The sequence below is a fragment of the Pristiophorus japonicus genome, chromosome 10 (assembly GCF_044704955.1).
Source record: "Pristiophorus japonicus isolate sPriJap1 chromosome 10, sPriJap1.hap1, whole genome shotgun sequence".
NCBI lineage: Eukaryota > Metazoa > Chordata > Chondrichthyes > Pristiophoridae > Pristiophorus > Pristiophorus japonicus.
Window position 1 is genome coordinate 151243319 of NC_091986.1, and position 17615 is coordinate 151260933.

A 17615-nucleotide genomic window follows, 5' to 3' on the forward strand; every position below is an offset into this window, starting at 1 on the left:
CCCGTCGTTTCTGATCTATACTGGTTCTCTGTTCTATATGGCATTGAATTTAAAATTGTCATCCGCATTTTAAAATACCTTGCGTATCCTACCTGAACTATCTGTTTCACTGTCACCAGTTTACTTCAATATAAAAACAAAGCAGATCAGACAGCATATGTAAAGACAAAAGACAAGTTAATGTTTGGGATGTAACCCTTCCTCAGAACTGAAAACCCGCTCGAATCGTTAATACCAAAGCAAAATACTGTGGATGCTGGAATCTGAAATAAAAAACAGAAAATGCTGGAAATCTCAGCGAGTCAGGCAGCATCTGTGGAGAGAAAAACTGAGTTAATGGGGACGGAAGAAAGAACAAAAGGGAAGATTTGCGATAGGGTGGAAGGCAGGAGAGACAAAAGGGATGATGGGCCGAATTGACATGGTAATGGCCAGAGTTAGAAAAAAGTTAGTCTAGGTAGGGCGTGAATGGCGCAATAACGATCAGCTGCCATTGGAGACAAAGAGAAAACAAGCATAAGCTGGGGGGGATGAGGAAAGGGAACCAAAGATGGGCAAAGGTTATACTCTGAAATTGTTGAACTCGATGTTGAGTCCAGAAGGCTGTAAAGTGCTTCGAATTGTTAATAGGTGCTGTGCATTTCCAGCAATGTTTTTGTTTCAATTATTTGACAATTGGATAGGAGGTAGACATGACGAGAATGATTTTAGCATTACAACCGCTAAAATAAATTAAATTCTTGTGCATTTTCGCTACTCACTGATAAAAATTGGACTTTTCATGATTTTCCAATTTTGGTTTGAATTCAATACGAATGAAGTGGCGGGGCGCAGTGATATTACGAGCGATATTGGACCTGAAGATTGACAATCAGTACCACAAGCGTTTGTTGAGCTAACAAATTACAGAGAAAACATACGAGGCTTGAACGCCGTTTAAAATTAATAAAATAAATCACTTTAACACAAATAAACGGCGAGGTGCGTGATTCGGTAAATGAAAGGACTGTGCACCAGCCCTGTATTAGCTGCAGGTGGCAGCAGCCACGGGACACAGAATATTGTGAAAGTCTGCGCGGGACCCGGACAGGATTCTTGAAATATATTACCGTTTCAGCGCGAGCTCCGGACCGGACGGGAGCAGAGCAGAGCGGGCCGGGGCGAGAGGAGGCGCCGGGTCTGAGCTGCACTTGGCAGCAGCAGGTGCATCAAAGGCCGGACGGCTGCGAGGAAAGAGATGATGATGATGGAGGAGGAGGAGGGTTCAGGGTCCGTCCGCTGGAAACCGCGTCGGCAGTGTCCGCACTCAGCCTTCAGCTCGGCGGGGCCGTCAGCGTGAGTCAGCGGCCGCAGTTCGGCAGAAATCCGACCGAGCGCCTGCGATTGGCAGGTAGCGGAGACCGAGGCGCAGCGAGAGCAATCCTGGCCAGGCCTCGGACGGCAGTGTGAGTATGGAGTGTCGAGTTATATTGTAGCCGACATGCATTCCTCTTTTCCCGGGGCGTTGCTATGGTAAATGTGAGTGGTGAGGAAACCTCTCCTCTGTCCGTGTTCCGCTTACTTCAACACTAGGCCTCTGGCTGTACGCAACGGTCCGTGGGTGTTTTTTGTGGACATTCGCGTAGGAGGCAGACCAAGGCCCATCTAACCCCAAGGCGGTTGGGGAGAAAAGAGGCGTCTTTATTTTTTTTACAATAATACATAATTTATAAAACTCCATCTGCTCGCCATACGTTTCTCTCGTTTATTTTTTTTAGCATATTTTTCTTGTCCTTGTGAGTTTTCACTCCAATCAGTTGGCGTTTTGGGCGAGATCCACTTTATTGAAGATTCCTCGCTTTCGGATGTTTTGTCATTTTGCTTCATCAGTAAAAGTTTTCGCGTTTTGGCGAATGCTTGTGTGGCAGAAGGTGTACTTGCTAATGCTGGATCTTCTGCACTCTGATCTGAAGGAATGCTATGTGATGCGTGTGTTACCGCTTAGTAAAAACTCCCAACAATGTAGTTTGTTGGATTTCAAAATACGACCGTAAATTTGTATAGTAGGTCGTTTGTGTCATTACTAGTAGTGAGTTGGAATATGCAGATATTCTATAATCTGTGGGTCCGCCAAGCCCCCAAGTCTCTGTTTTCCTCTGCTCCTGATTGAACCAGAGCTCTCGCATCCACCCATCAAGATCTCTTTTCTCATTACCCCACAATAGGGTACCTATGATTCCTTTTTGCTACTGCTCCAAGAGGACTTTCCCAATCCCTAGTGTATCTGTCTGAAGTGCAGCACAACCATAACAACATAAGTATAGTTCTCACCCTGCATCTTCCTCTGTTGCTTAACTCTACTGTTTTACTTAGAAACATAGAAAATAGGTGCAGGAGTAGGCCATTCGGCCCTTCGAGCCTGCACCGCCATTCAATGAGTTCATGGCTGAACATGCAACTTCAGTACCCCATTCCTGCTTTCTCGCCATACCCCTTGATCCCCCTAGTAGTAAGGACTGCATCTAACTCCTTTTTGAATATATTTAGTGAATTGGCCTCAACAACTTTCTGTGGTAGAGAATTCCACAGGTTCACCACTCTCTGGGTGAAGAAGTTTCTCCTCATCTCGGTCCTTTATCCTTAGACTGTGACTCCTGATTCTGGACTTCCCCAACATTGGGAACATTCTTCCTGCATCTAACCTGTCTAAACCTGTCAGAATTTTAAATGTTTCTATGAGAACCCCTCTCATTCTTCTGAACTCCAGTGAATACAAGCCCAGGTCCAGTTGATCCAGTCTTTCTTGATATGTCAGTTCCGCCATCCCGGGAATCAGTCTGGTGAACCTTCGCTGCACTCCCTCAATAGCAAGAATGTCCTTCCTCAAGTTAGGAGACCAAAACTGTACGCAATACTCCAGGTGTAGCCTCACCAAGGCCCTGTACAACTGTAGTAACACCTCCCTGTCCCTGTACTCAAATCCCCTTGCTATGAAGGCCAACATGCCATTTGCTTTCTTAACCGCCTTCTGTACCTGCATGCCAACCTTCAATGACTGATGTACCATGACACCCAGGTCTCGCTGCACCTCCCCTTTTCCTAATCTGTCACCATTCAGATAATAGTCTGTCTCTCTGTTTTTACTGCCAAAGTGGATAACCTCACATTTATCCACTTTATACTTCATCTGCCATGCATTTGCCCACTCACCTAACCTATCCAAGTCACTCTGCAGCCTCATAGCATCCTCCTCGCAGCTCACACTGCCATCCAACTTAGTGTCATCTGCAAATTTGGAGATACTACATTTAATCCCCTCGTCTAAATCATTAATGTACAATGTAAACAGCTGGGGGCCCAGCACAGAACCTTGCGGTACCCCACGAGTCACTGCCTGCCATTCTGACAAGTACTCATTTACTCCTACTCTTTGCTTCCTGTCTGCCAACCAGTTCTCAATCCACGTCAGCACACTACCCCCAATCCCAGTGCTTTAACTTTGCACATTAATCTCTTGTGTGGGACCTTGTCGAAAGCCTTCTGAAAGTCCAAATACACCACATCGACTGGTTCTCCCTTGTCCACTCCACTGGAAACATCCTCAAAAAATTCCAGAAGATTTGTCAAGCATGATTTCCCTTTCACATATCCATGCTGACTTGGACCTATCATGTCACCTCTTTCCAAAGGCGCTGCTATGACATCCTTTAATAATTGATTCCATCATTTTACCCACTACCGATGTCAGGCCGACCGGTCTATAATTCCCTGTTTTCTCTCCCTCCTTTTTTAAAAAGTGGGGTTACATTGGCTACCCTCCACTCCATAGGAACTGATTCAGAGTCTATGGAATGTTGGAAAATGACTGTCAATGCATCCGCTATTTCCAAGGCTACCTCCTTAAGTACTCTGGGATGCAGTCCATCAGGCCCTGGGGATTTATCGGCCTTCAATCCCATCAATTTCCCCAACACAATTTCCTGACTTATAAGGATTTACCTCCGTTCCTCCTCCTTTATTCGACCCTCTGATCCCTTTTATATCTGGAAGGTTGTTTGTGTCCTCCTCAGTGAGTACCGAACCAAAGTACTTGTTCAATTGGTCTGCCATTTCTTTGTTCCCCGTTATGACTTCCCCTGATTCTGACTGCAGGGGACCTACGTTTGTCTTTACTAACCTTTTTCTCTTCACATATCTATAGAAGCTTTTGCAGTCCGTCTTAATGTTCCCTGCAAGCTTCCTCTCGTACTCTATTTTCCCTGCCTTAATCAAACCCTTTGTCCACCTCTGCTGAGTTCTAAATTTCTCCCAGTCCCTGGGTTCGCTGCTATTTCTGGCCAATTTGTATGCCACTTCCTTGGCTTTAATACTATCCCTGATTTCCCTTGATAGCCACGGTTGAGCCACCTTCCCCTTTTTATTTTTACGCCAGACAGGGATGTACAATTGTTGTAGTTCATCCATGCAGTCTCTAAATGTCTGCCATTGCCCATCCACTGTCAACCCCTTAAGTATCATTCGCCAATCTATCCTAGCCAATTCACGCCTCATACCTTCAAAGTTACCCTTCTTTAAGTTCTGGACCATGGTCTCTGAAATAACTCTTTCATTCTCCATCCTAATGTAGAATTCCACCATATTATGGTTACTGTTCCTCAAGGGGCCTCGCACAACGAGATTGCTAATTAATTCCCTCTCATTACACAACACCCAGTCTAAGATAGCCCCCCCCCTAGTTGGTTCCTCGACATATTGGTCTAGAAAACCATCCCTTATGCACTCTACAAAATCCTCCTCCACCGTATTGCTTCCAGTTTGGTTAGCCCAATCTATATGCACATTAAAGTCACCCATGATAACTGCTGCACCTTTATTGCATGCACCCCTAATTTCCTATTTGATGCCCTCCCCAACATCACTACTACTGTTTGGAGGTCTGTACACAGCTTTTTGCCCTTTGGTATTCTGCAGCTCTACCCATATAGATTCCACATCATCCAAGCTAATGTCCTTCCTAACTATTGCATTAATCTCCTCTTTAACCAGCAATGCTACCCCACCTCCTTTTCCTTTTATTCTATCCTTCCTGAATGTTGAATACCCTTGGATGTTGAGTTCCCAGCCCTGATCATCCTGGAGCCACGTCTCTGTAATCCCAATCACATCATATCTGTTCACATCTATTTGCACAGTTAATTCATCCACCTTATTATGGATACTCCTTGCATTAAGACACAGAGCCTTCAGACTTGTCTTTTTAACACACCTTGTCCCTTTTAGAATTTTGCTGTAATGTGGCCCTTTTTGTTTTTTGCCTTGGGATTCTCTGCCCTCCACTTTTACTATTCTCCTGTCTATCTTTTGCCTCTCTCTCCCTTTTATTTCCCTCTGCCTCCCTGCATAGGTTCCCATCCCCCTGCCATATTAGTTTAATTCCTCCCCAACAACACTAGCAAACACTCCCCCAGGACATTGGTTCCGGTTCTGCCCAGGTGTTGACCGTCCGGTTTGTACTGGTCCCACCTCCCCCAGAACCGGTTTCAATGCCCCAGGAATTTGAATCGCTCCCTTCTGCACCACTCCCCAAGCCACGTATTCATCTGAGCTATCCTGCGATTCCTACTCTGACTAGCTTGTGGCACTGGTAGCAATCCTGCGATTACTACTTTTGAGGTCCTACTTTTTAATTTAGCTCCTAGCTCCCTACATTTGTCTCGTAGGACCTCATCCCGTTTTTTACCTATATCGTTGGTACCTATGCGCACAACGACAACTGGCTGGTCACCCTCCCTTTTCAGAATGTCCTGCACCCGCTCCGAGACATCCTTGACCCTTGCACCAGGGAGGCAACATACCATCTTGTAGGTTGCGGCCACAGAAATGCCTATCTATTCGCCTTGCAATCGAATCCCCTATCACTTTTGCTCTCACTCTTTTTCCTGCCCTCCTGTACAGCAGAGCCACCCACGGTGCCATGAACTTGGCTGCTGCTGCCGTCCCCTGATGAGTCATCCCCCTCAACAGTACCCAAAGCGGTGTATCTGTTTTGCAGGGGGATGACCGCAGGGGACCCCTGCCCTACCTTCCTTACACTGCTCTTCCTGCTGGTCACCCATTTACTATCTGGCTGAGTACCCTTTACCTGCAGTGTGACCAACTCGCTCAACGTGCTATTCACATCATTCTCAGCATCGTGGATGCTCCAGAGTGAATCCACCCGCAGCTCCAGTGCCGCAATGCGGTCCGTCAGGAGCTGCAGGTGGATGCACTTCCTGCATATGTAGTCGTCAGGGACACCGGAAGCGTCCCTGACTTCCGACATAGTACAGGAGGAGTTTAACATGTGTCCGAGCTCTCCTGCCATGACTTAACCCATAGATACACTTAAGTTGGCAACGGATTGCAAAAGTTTCTATAGATATGTAAAGAGAAAAAGGTTAGTAAAGACAAACGTAGGTCCCCTGCAGTCAGAATCAGGGGAAGTCATAACGGGGAACAAAGAAATGGCGGACCAATTGAACAAGTACTTTGGTTCGGTATTCACGAAGGAGGACACGAACAACCTTCCGGTTATAAAAGGGGTCGGGGGGTCTAGTAAGGAGGAGGAACTGAGGGAAATCCTTATTAGCCGGGAAATTGTGTTGGGGAAATTGATGGGATTGAAGGCCGATAAATCCCCAGGGCCTGATGGACTGCATCCCAGAGTACTTAAGGAGGTGGCCTTGGAAATAGTGGATGCATTGACAGTCATTTTCCAACATTCCATTGACTCTGGATCAGTTCCTATGGAGTGGAGGGTAGCCAATGTAACCCCACTTTTTATAAAAAAAAGGAGGGAGAGAGAAAACAGGGAAAACAGCCTGACATCGGTAGTGGGTAAAATGATGGAATCAATTATTAAGGATGTCATAGCAGTGCATTTGGAAAGAGGTGACATAATAGGTCCAAGTCAGCATGGATTTGTGAAAGGGAAATCATGCTTGACAAATCTTCTGGAATTTTTTGAGGATGTTTCCAGTAGAGTGGATAAGAGAGAACCAGTTGATGTGGTATATTTGGACTTTCAGAAGGCGTTCGACAAGGTCCCACACAAGAGATTGATGTGCAAAGTTAGAGCACATGGGATTGGGGGTAGTGTACTGACATGGATTGAGAACTGGTTGTCAGACAGGAAGCAAAGAGTAGGAGTAAATGGGTACTTTTCAGAATGGCAGGCAGTGACTAGTGGGGTACCGCAAGGTTCTGTGCTGGGGCCCCAGCTGTTTACACTGTACATTAATGATTTAGATGAGGGGATTAAATGTAGTATCTCCAAATTTGCGGATGACACTAAGTTGGGTGGCAGTGTGAGCTGCGAGGAGGATGCTGTGAGGCTGCAGAGCGACTTGGATAGGTTAGGTGAGTGGGCAAATGCATGGCAGATGAAGTATAATGTGGATAAATGTGAGGTTATCCACTTTGGTGGTAAAAACAGAGAGACAGACTATTATCTGAATGGTGACAGATTAGGAAAAGGGGAGGTGCAAAGAGACCTGGGTGTCATGGTACATCAGTTATTGAAGGTTGGCATGCAGGTGCAGCAGGCGGTTAAGAAAGCAAATGGCATGTTGGCCTTCATAGCAAGGGGATTTGAGTACAGGGGCAGGGAGGTGTTGCTACAGTTGTACAGGGCATTGGTGAGGCCACACCTGGAGTATTGTGTACAGTTTTGGTCTCCTAACCTGAGGAAGGACATTCTTGCTATTGAGGGAGTGCAGCGAAGGTTCACCAGACTGATTCCCGGGATGGCGGGACTGACCTATCAAGAAAGACTGGATCAACTGGGCTTGTATTCACTGGAGTTCAGAAGAATGAGAGGGGACCTCATAGAAACATTTAAAATTCTGACGGGGTTAGACAGGTTAGATGCAGGAAGAATGTTCCCAATGTTGGGGAAGTCCAGAACCAGAGGTCACAGTCTAAGGATAAGGGGTAAGCCATTTAGGACCGAGATGCGGAGGAACTTCTTCACCCAGAGAGTGGTGAACCTGTGGAATTCTCTACCACAGAAAGTTGTTGAGGCCAATTCACTAAATATATTCAAAAAGGAGTTAGATGAGGTTCTTACTACTAGGGGGATCAAGGGGTATGGCGAGAAAGCAGGAATGGGGTACTGAAGTTGAATGTTCAGCCATGAACTCATTGAATGGCGGTGCAGGCTAGAAGGGCCGAATGGCCTACTCCTGCACCTATTTTCTATGTTTCTAACAATGCTAAATGTAACTGATAAAGAAAGAAAAAGAAAAGTTACTCACCAATCACCAGCCAATCACTTACTCTCTTGGCTGTGACATCACCTTTCGATTTCTTTCTACTTTTTTGCCTTCTCCCTGTAGCTGCACAAACACGCGCCTCCCGAGCCTCTCCACGCACCTGGAACTCCCGAGCCTCCTCCGACGCATTGGGCCTTTTTATAGGCCATAGCGACGCACCTCCCGACTCTCTCCACGCACCTGGAACTCTCGTGCCTCCTCCGACGCATTGGGCCTTTTTATAGGCCATAGCGACGCACCTCCCGAGCCTCTCCACGCACCTGGAACTCTCGTGCCTCCTCCGACGCATTGGGCCTTTTTATAGGCCATAGCGACGCACCTCCCGAGCCTCTCCACGCACCTGGAACTCTCGTGCCTCCTCCGACGCGTTGGGCCTTTTTATAGGCCTCAGCGACGCACCTCCCGACTCTCTCCACACACCTTCCGACTCTCAAACTCTCCTGCTTTTCTAATTTTCCAAATCTGAATTCTGCTACTCCACTGGCTCCTGGTTCATATGCTGGCTTTTCAGCTGGTTGCTGAACTGGGCCATACTCCTTTACTGCCTGCTGCTCTAATCTCTGCTGGCGCCGGCTCCACGATGATCCTTTGCTCTGCTGCTGAACTCTGAATTGGACCTCATTGAACTGGTAACAGTGACCACTGCACAGTTCTTGTGGAGACGAAGTCCTGCTTTCACACCATAGTGTTGTGCGGCACTACTACCATGCTAAAGGGGATAGATTGAGAACAGATCTAGTAGCTCAAAACTGGGCATCCATGAGGCATTGTGAGCAATCAGCAGCAGCACAATTGTATTCCGCCACAATGTGTAACCTCATGGCCTGGCATATCCATCACTACAATTACCATCATGCCAGGGGATCAACCATGGTTCAATAAGGAGTGTAGTAGAGCATGCCAGGAGCAGCACCAGGCATATCTAAAAATTAGGTGCCAACCTGGTGAAGCTACAACACAGGACAACGTGTATGCTAAACAGAGCTAAGCGATTCCCACAACCAACAGATCAAATCAAAGCTCTGCAATCCTGCCACATCCAGAATGGTGGACAATTAAACAACTAACAGGGGGAGGAGGCTCCATGAGCATCCCCATCCTCAATGATAGCGGAGCCCAGTGCACAAATGCAAAAGACGAGACTGAAGCGCCAGGACATCACTGCAGGAATTCCTCAGTGCAGTGTCCTAGGCCCAACTATCTTCAGCTGCTTCATCAATGACCTTCCCTCCATTTATAGGGCTAGAAATGGGGATATTTGCTGATGATTGCAAAGAGTTCAGTTCATTTGCAATTCCTCAGATAATGAAGCAGTCCATGCCCACATGCAGCAACAGCTGGACAACATTCAGGCTTGGGCTGTTAAGTGTGAAGTAACATTCATGCCAGGCAATGACTATCTCCAACAAGAGAGAGTCTAATCATTGCCGAATCCCCCACCATCAACATCCTGGGGGTCACCATTGACCATAAACTTAAGGATGCGTTTACTTGCAACAGGAAAATGCTCAGATTGGGTCCCCTTGATCACATGACCTGATTGCTGATTGGTCCCCTTGGAGGATAAGACACTTCCAGCAGTTTATCTGGCATGTGTAATTAGAACTGCCCTTTTTACAACTATTTTAATTGAACTATAAATCAAGTGCCCCCTAGAACCGACAAATTAACGATCAACTTTGAACATTAAACAGTCAAATTAAAATTTGGTTGCCGTGGGGTGGTGATGCACTCCAGTCTCCGGCGCCCACCTCTCACGGAAGGCCGCGAGCGTACCGGTGGACACCGTGTGCTCCATCTCCAGAGACACCCTGGATTGAACGTAACCACGGAAGAGAAGCAGGCAGTCGGGCTGAATGACAGTCCGCTGCCTGGACTGGTTAATGGCCACCATGGCCATGCCCAGGAGCAGTCCTACGAGGAGGCCTTCTGACCTGCCTGCTCTCCTCTGCACAGGATGCCCAAAGATTAGGAATGTAGGACTGAAGTTCAACCAGAATTTGAGGAGCATTCCCTTCAAATATTGGAACGGGCTGCAACTCACTCCACATAATCGTAGAACATGGACTCTTCCAGACCGCAGAAATTGCAGGCGGCCTGGGAATCCGTGAATTGACTTAAAAACTGATTGCGCGGGACTGCCCCCTGCAACACCCTCCAGGCCAAGTCCCCAATAAATAAAGGGAGGACTCCTGCATAGAGAGTAGTCCATTGGGGACCCCGGCTGCCTCCGACGGCAAGCTGGTGTGTCGTGGCGTGTCTGGACGGCAGACGAGGATGGCAAAGTGAAGAGTGTGTACGAGTACAGGAATCACCTCCGTGCACAACTGAGTCAGTTCGGACGGGATCGCCTCACGTGCTTGAGCCTCCTCGATGCACCTAATGGAGTCAGGGCCCAGTGCTGTTTTTAGTGACTCGATGACATTGGCCGCGCACCGGACGTCAGCCCAGGATAGGCGCCATGCCAACTCTTCCGGCACCATCCAGCCCGCTCCTCCACCATCCAGTAGGTCCCTGACCCTGGTCATCTTGCTAAGCCCAGCCCTTTCTGCCACCTAAAACCGCACTTGTGGAGGTATGGATTCCTGAGCAGCGGCTCCCGAAGGACAGCCGCCATTCCAGATGGGGGAGAACTGCGCTTGGTGGTGACATCGTTCCAGACCCTGAGGCGTTCCTGGTAAAAGACAGGCAGCCCCCGCATGGCAGTCTGGACGCCTACCAGGTTTACAAACAGAAACTGAGTGCCATAATTAAGGCAGTACTGCTGATGGAAGAAATACGTCACCAGCGCACGCCATCTAGGAAGGTGCTTTACGTACAGCACCTCTGCAGGGTCTGAAGACGGAAAGTCGCAGCCTGGGTGCTCATGCACACCAACACCTGACCGCCCTCCCGAAGCAGGAAACTCTTGAGCTGCAGCAGAGACCCAATGCTTCCTGTTGATCCAGAAGAAGTCCACCAGCTGCTTCTGTATCTTGGTGAAAAACGCAGGGGGAGGGGTCAAAATAACCAACCACAGCATAGCGGCCACCAGCTGGTTTATGATTAGCGCTCGACCCCTGTAGAACAGCACTCTTGAGCAATCCTGTCAGCGCCCTAGCGAGCAGTGACTTTGGCCTCCAGTTCGCCAGCCAGGCTTCCTCGGCAGGGGTAAGGTAGACTCCCAGATAGAGGAGATGGGTTGTACTCCAGGCAAAAGGCCTGAACTCCGGCAGGGAGTCCACCTGCCACTGACCCACCAGGAGTCGGGAACATTTCTCAGAGTTGACCTAGTGGAGGATGCGGCCGAGCAAATCTTCTGGCACTCGCGCATCCTCCGCAGGTCAAGGGGATCCGCGACCGTGAGGAGCATGTCATCGGCATAAGTCAAGAGGACGACCTCCACGCCCGGCCCTTGCAGTGCCAGTCCCTTCAACCTCCGCCCTTTCTACATAATTAGTGACTTTGCAAAGTGTAATTCGAGCCATTCTGACTGCTGACTCCAGGTTAAGATCTCTTTCTCTCCCCCTTCTCCACCCCCCCACCCCAGTGTATCTGACCTATTCCCGAGCTCAGGTTCTTGACCTATCCCTGAGCCCAAGTTCCTGCCCCAAAAGCCCTAGAAGCAGCTCCAGCGGTAGGCACGAGCAGCACTGAGCTCCACGTGGTTCAGCACCACTTCCGGCTTCCTTGTATATCTCACTGTGTATGCGCGACCAGATCGAGCGCACATGTGCAAAAAGGGGGTGGAGTCCAATGCGCGCATGCGCAGAAGAACTCAAAAAAAAGTTGTTGCAAATAATCGGAAACTTAACTGGACTAGCCACATAAATACTGTGGCTACAAGACCAGGTCAGAGGCTGAATATTCTGTGGTGAGTGTTTCTCCTCCTGACTCCCCAAAGCCTTTCCACCATCTACAAGGCACAAGTCAGGAGTGTGATGGAATATTCTCCACTTGCCTGGATGGGTGCAGCTCCGACAACACTCAAGAAGCTTGACACCATCCAAGGCAAAGCAGCCGGCTTGCTTGGCACACTATCCAAACATTCACTCCCTCCACCACCGTGGCTGCAATGTATACTATCTACAAGATGCACTGCAGCAACACGCCAAAGCTTCTTCGATAGCACCTCCCATACCTGTGATCTCTACCTACATCGCCACCTCCAAGTCTCACACCATCCTGATTTGGAAATATATTGCTGTTCCTTCGTCGTCGCAGGGGCAAAATCCTGGAACTCCCTTCCTAACAGCACTATGGAAGTACCTTCAGCACACGGAGTGCAGCGATTCAACAAGGTAGCTGACCACCACCTTCTTGAGGGCAATTGGGGATGGACAATAAATGCTGGCCTTGGCAGCAACACCCACATTCCAGGAATGAAGAAAAAAGAAAACATTCTGCCGTTACTGCCTGCCCAAAGGCTTCTGCCCTCAAAGCCACATGGATATTGGGCTGTTTATTCTTTCTTGTATCAACCCCGAGCTTGAGACCTTTACTGCAAAATTTAAGGTCTCCTCTATGCCCATTTATGTACTCATTTTGGTTGCTCCTTGAACTTTATACTCACGCTTTGTCTTTTCAGCCATTTTTGGGTCATGTTCTTTCTTTCCTCAATTTCCAAAACTGCCACTTCTCCTTTTATCTCTCCCTTCCTCAGCATCAGATCCATCTCAATCCTTTTCCACGTAACAATATTCCTTCGCCTACCATGTCAATTGTTTTAGTTCCAGCCTTGAAACCCTCTCGAATGAGTGCATGGGCTCCTTCTGCTTTTGGTATTCACTGTGCAGACTGTTGCATCCATCACTACTTTACCCAGGGCAGAAGTTGCAACTGTTTCACATTCCACTCCCAGCAATGATGTCTCCTACCTTTCTCCTTGTGCCGTAACCTCTCCAACCTCTTCTCTTTGTGGCTTGTCACTCTGCATCCGATTTAATGCTCATCCAACCGAGCTGGCGTATAAGCAATCACCATTCTGCTCCAAATTACCCATCTGAATGTTCACTGTCTCGCAAATGAGGCTCTCTGCATTAATGATCTCGTCCTGGATGAATTTGTTGACAATCTTGACATTTTCAGAAACTTGGCTTACAGGTGATGATTCTTTCCCCTTCACTGAAGCCTTCCTGCCTTGACTACACACCTAAACATCTGTGGTTGTGAAGCTCATTGCCAAGTCACACCTACTCTCCTACTTCTCTGGCATCTTCTATTCTGTGAAGCATTCTCCCTCTTGCATCTCTGTCATCACTCACTCACTCATTTTATCCTTCCAAGCTCCATAATAATTTCCTCATTGAGATTTCCTATCTTGTCTCTGTTTAGCCTTGTACCCAGTTACTCCTCATCTTCACCGAATTCAATCTGTATCTTAACTTCATTGGCTCCACTTTGGTAGAAAAAAATAGAAAAGCAAGGTATTTTTTAAATGGTGAGAGATTGGGACGTGTTGGTGTTCAGAGGGACCTGGGTTTCCTTGTACACGAATCACTGACAGTTAACATGCAGGTACAGCAAGCAATTAAGAAAGCAAATGGTAGGATTTGAGTACAGTATAAGAGTAAAGATATCTTACTCCAATTATATAGGGCCCTGGAGAGACCACACCTGGAGTATTGTGTAGAGTTTTGGTCTCCTTACCTAAGGAAACATAGAAACATAGAAAATAGGTGCAGGAGTAGGCCACTCGGCCCTTCGAGCCTGCACCACCATTCAATAAGATCATGACTGATCATTCCCTCAGTACCCCTTTCCTGCTTTCTCTCCATACCCCTTGATCCCCTTAGCCGTAAGGGCCATATCTAACTCCCTCTCGAATATATCCAATAAACTGGCATCAACAACTCTCTGCGGCAGGGAATTCCACAGGTTAACAACTCTGCGTGAAGAAGTTTCTCTTCATCTCAATCCTAACTGGCCTACCCCTTATCCTAAAACTGTGTCCACTGGTACTGGACTTCCCCAACATCGGGAACATTCTACCCGCATCTAACCTGTCCCGTCCCGTCAGAATCTTATATGTTTCTATGAGATCCCCCCTCATCCTTCTAAACTCCAATGTATAAAGGCCCAGTTGATCCAGTCTCTCCTCATATGTCAGTCCTGCCATCCCGGGAATCAGTCTGGTGAACCTTCGCCACACTCCCTCAATAGCAAGAATGTCCTTCCTCCGATTAGGAGACCAAAACTGAACACATTATTCCAGGTGAGGCCTCACCAAGGCCCTGTACAAGGAAGGATATACTTGCCATTGAGGGACTGCAACAAAGGTTCACCAGACTGATTCCTGGGATGGGAGGATTGTCCTATAAGGAGAGATTGAGTAGACTAGGCCTATATTCTCTGGAGTTTAGAAGAATGAAAGGTGATCTCATTGAAACATACAAAATTCTTACCAGGCTGGACAGGGTAGAAGCAGGGAGTATGTTTCCTCTGGCTGAGGGGTCACAGTCTCAAAACAAGGGATCGGCCATTTAGGACTGAGATGAGGAGAACCTTCTTCAATCAGAGGGTGGTGAATCTCTGGAATTCTCTACTCCAGAGGGCTGTAGAGGCTCAGTCTTTGAGTATATTCAAGAAAGAGAGCGATAGATTTTTGGATATTAAGGGATATGGGGACAGTGCAGGAAAGTGAAGTTGAGGTAGAAGATCAGCCATGATCTCAATGAATGGCAGAGTAGGCTCGAATGACCTGCTCTTGCTCCTAATTCTTATGCTCTTATGACTCCCTCTGCTCCATCTTCTCTACCCTCTGTCACTCGCATCTTTTATATAAACCTCCTTAGTATCATTAGCTTTCCTCTGACTGTGACCATGGTGTGTTACTCCTTTTATGTTGGTATTTGGTGATTAATGAATGGTGTCGTCCTCATCATCATTAAGAGGTGATAAGTGCCCTCCTTCTTAAAAGAGTACAGTCAATATACACTAAATTAAACAATAAATAAAACTTATCAAATCGGATTAAAATTTGGTCCCGGAATGATGATGCACTGCAGTCCCCCACCAGTCACTGAAGGTCTCTAGCATGCCAGTGGACGCCACATGCTCCTTCAGGGACACCTGGACGTGAACATAGCTGTGGAAGAGAGGCAAGCTGTCAGGCCAAATGATTCCCTCGACTGCGCACTGTCTGGCCCTGTGGATAGCCACTTTGGCCAAGCCCAGGAGGAGATCCTCCGACTTGCCTGATGCCCTCCGAACCGGGAAGTCAAAGATCAGGAATGTGGGACTGAAGTGCAACACAAAATTGAGGAGCAACCCCTTCAAATAGTGGAACAGAAGCTGCAACCTCTTGCACTCCACATACATGTGAAACAAGGACTCATAACATAAGAACTAGGAACAGGAGTAGGTCATTTGGCTAAATATCATGGCTGATGTGATCATGGACGGAGCTCCACTTCCCTGCCCGCTCCCCATAATCCTTTACTCCCTTTATCGCTCAAAAATCTTATCTATCTCCGCCTTAAATATATTCAATGACCCAGCCTCCACAGCTCTCTGGGGCAGTGGATTCCATAGATTTGCAACCCATTGAGAGAAGAAATTTCTTCTCATCTCAGTTTTAAATGGGTGGCCCCTTATTCTAAGACTGTCCCCTAGTTTTAGTTTCCCCTATGAGTGGAAATATCCTCTCTGCATCCATCTTGTCGAGCCTCTTCATTATCTTATATGTTTCCATAAGATCACCTCTCATTCTTCTGAACGCCAAAGAGTATAGGCTCAACCTATCTTCATAAGTCAACCCCCTCATCTCTGGAATCAACCTAGTGAACCTTCTCTGACTCATCCGGGCCCCAGAAATTGCAGGTGGCCTGGGAGTCCATGAACCTGCTTAAAAACTTATTGCACAGGGTGGCTCTGTGCAACACCAAATCTCCAACAGAAAAGAAGATGACTCCTGCGTAGAGAGCCCTCCACTGCCTCCTCCGGACGACAAGATGGTACATCAAGGTGTGTCCGGATGGCAGACAAGGATGAAGAAGTAGAGTGTGCAGGAGCAGCCCTTGCAGGAAACTGCTCCATGCAGAGCGAAATGACATGGAAGGGATTGCCGAGAGATGGCTCAAATTTTGAAGTGTCTGCTCTCTAGGGAGGATTTGGGGCCAGGTGCCGATGAGAATTTCCATTCGAACAAGATTGAACACACTTGAGCTTCCTCGACACACTGATTGGAGTCCGGGCTGAGTGATTCTTTTAGCGTCTCGATGGCTTTGGCCATGAGCCAGTTGTTGCGCCAGGACTTGTGCTGTGCCAGCTCCTGGCGACATCCAGTCCGTTCCTCCACCATCCAATATGTCCCTGACTCTGGTAATCTTGCCAGCTAGAGCCCTCTCATCTGTCGACAACCTGAGCCTGCGTTCGTGGAAATGCAGATTCCTGAACAGCGCCTCCTGGAGTTTAGCCACCATTCCTGACTGGGGAGAAATCCAGCTGGAGGTGACCATGTTCTAGATCCTGATCAGTTCCTGGTATGAGACAGGCAGCTCCTGCAAGGAGGCACAGTTGCCCTTCCAGTTTTACAAACTTATCGTAATTAGCCCATGCTGCTGGCAGAAGAAATATGTCATCAGCGCCGCCGTCTCGGAAGATCATTGACATACAGGTATCTCAGTAAGGTGTGAAGGGAGGAAATAGCGGCCTGGGTAAGCACACCAGCGTCTGACTGCCCTCTCTTAGCGAGAGACTCCGAACCATGGCAGAGTCCCAATGAGCAGCTTCTGAATCTTGGTGACAAACTCAAGGCGAGCAATCAGTGACCAACTGTTGCCAAAACATAGCGGCCACCGGCTGACATGACCAGCGTTCGATCCCTGCAGGACAGCACTCTGAGCTGTCCTGTCCAGCACCCTAGGTGAGCGGTGACTTTGGCCTCCAGCTCTTGCCAGTTCGTCGGCTAGGCTTCCTCGGCAGGTCTAAGGTAGACTCCCAGGTAGAAGAAATGAGTGGTGCTCCAGGCAAAAGGCTCCTCTGGCAGGGAATCCATCCGCCAATGACTCAGCAGGAGTCCAAAACATTTCTCCCAGTTGATCCTGGCTGAGGCTGCAGCCGAGTAGATCTGCTAGCACTCGCGCATCCTTTGCAAGTCAATGAAATTTGGAGCATGTCATCAGTGTAAGCTGAGAGGACAACTTTCACACCCAGCCCTTGCAGAGCCAGTCCCGTCAACCTCTTCCGCAAGAGGTGCAGGAAAGGCTCCACGCAGATGGCATATAATTGGCCTGACGTGGGGCATCCCTAACTCACTCTCTTGCATTGTTGCCTCTAGATTTCCAAAAAATGTATCCTTGGCCTCTCTTGTATACTTGCTGCTCTTGTGCTGCATCAGTTTCC

General features: G+C 48.0%; 1 protein-coding gene across 1 annotated transcript in view; it reads left to right on the forward strand.

Moving 5' to 3' along the window:
• Positions 1-1093: 1093 nt before the first annotated feature.
• The window catches only part of LOC139275131 (probable ribonuclease ZC3H12C), a 105614-nt gene continuing 89092 nt past the window's right edge, over positions 1094-17615 (forward strand). Inside the window, exon 1 of the mRNA XM_070892173.1 lies at positions 1094-1445. The gene's annotated coding sequence lies outside the window, so the exon portion shown is untranslated. The remainder of the gene's footprint in view (positions 1446-17615) is intronic.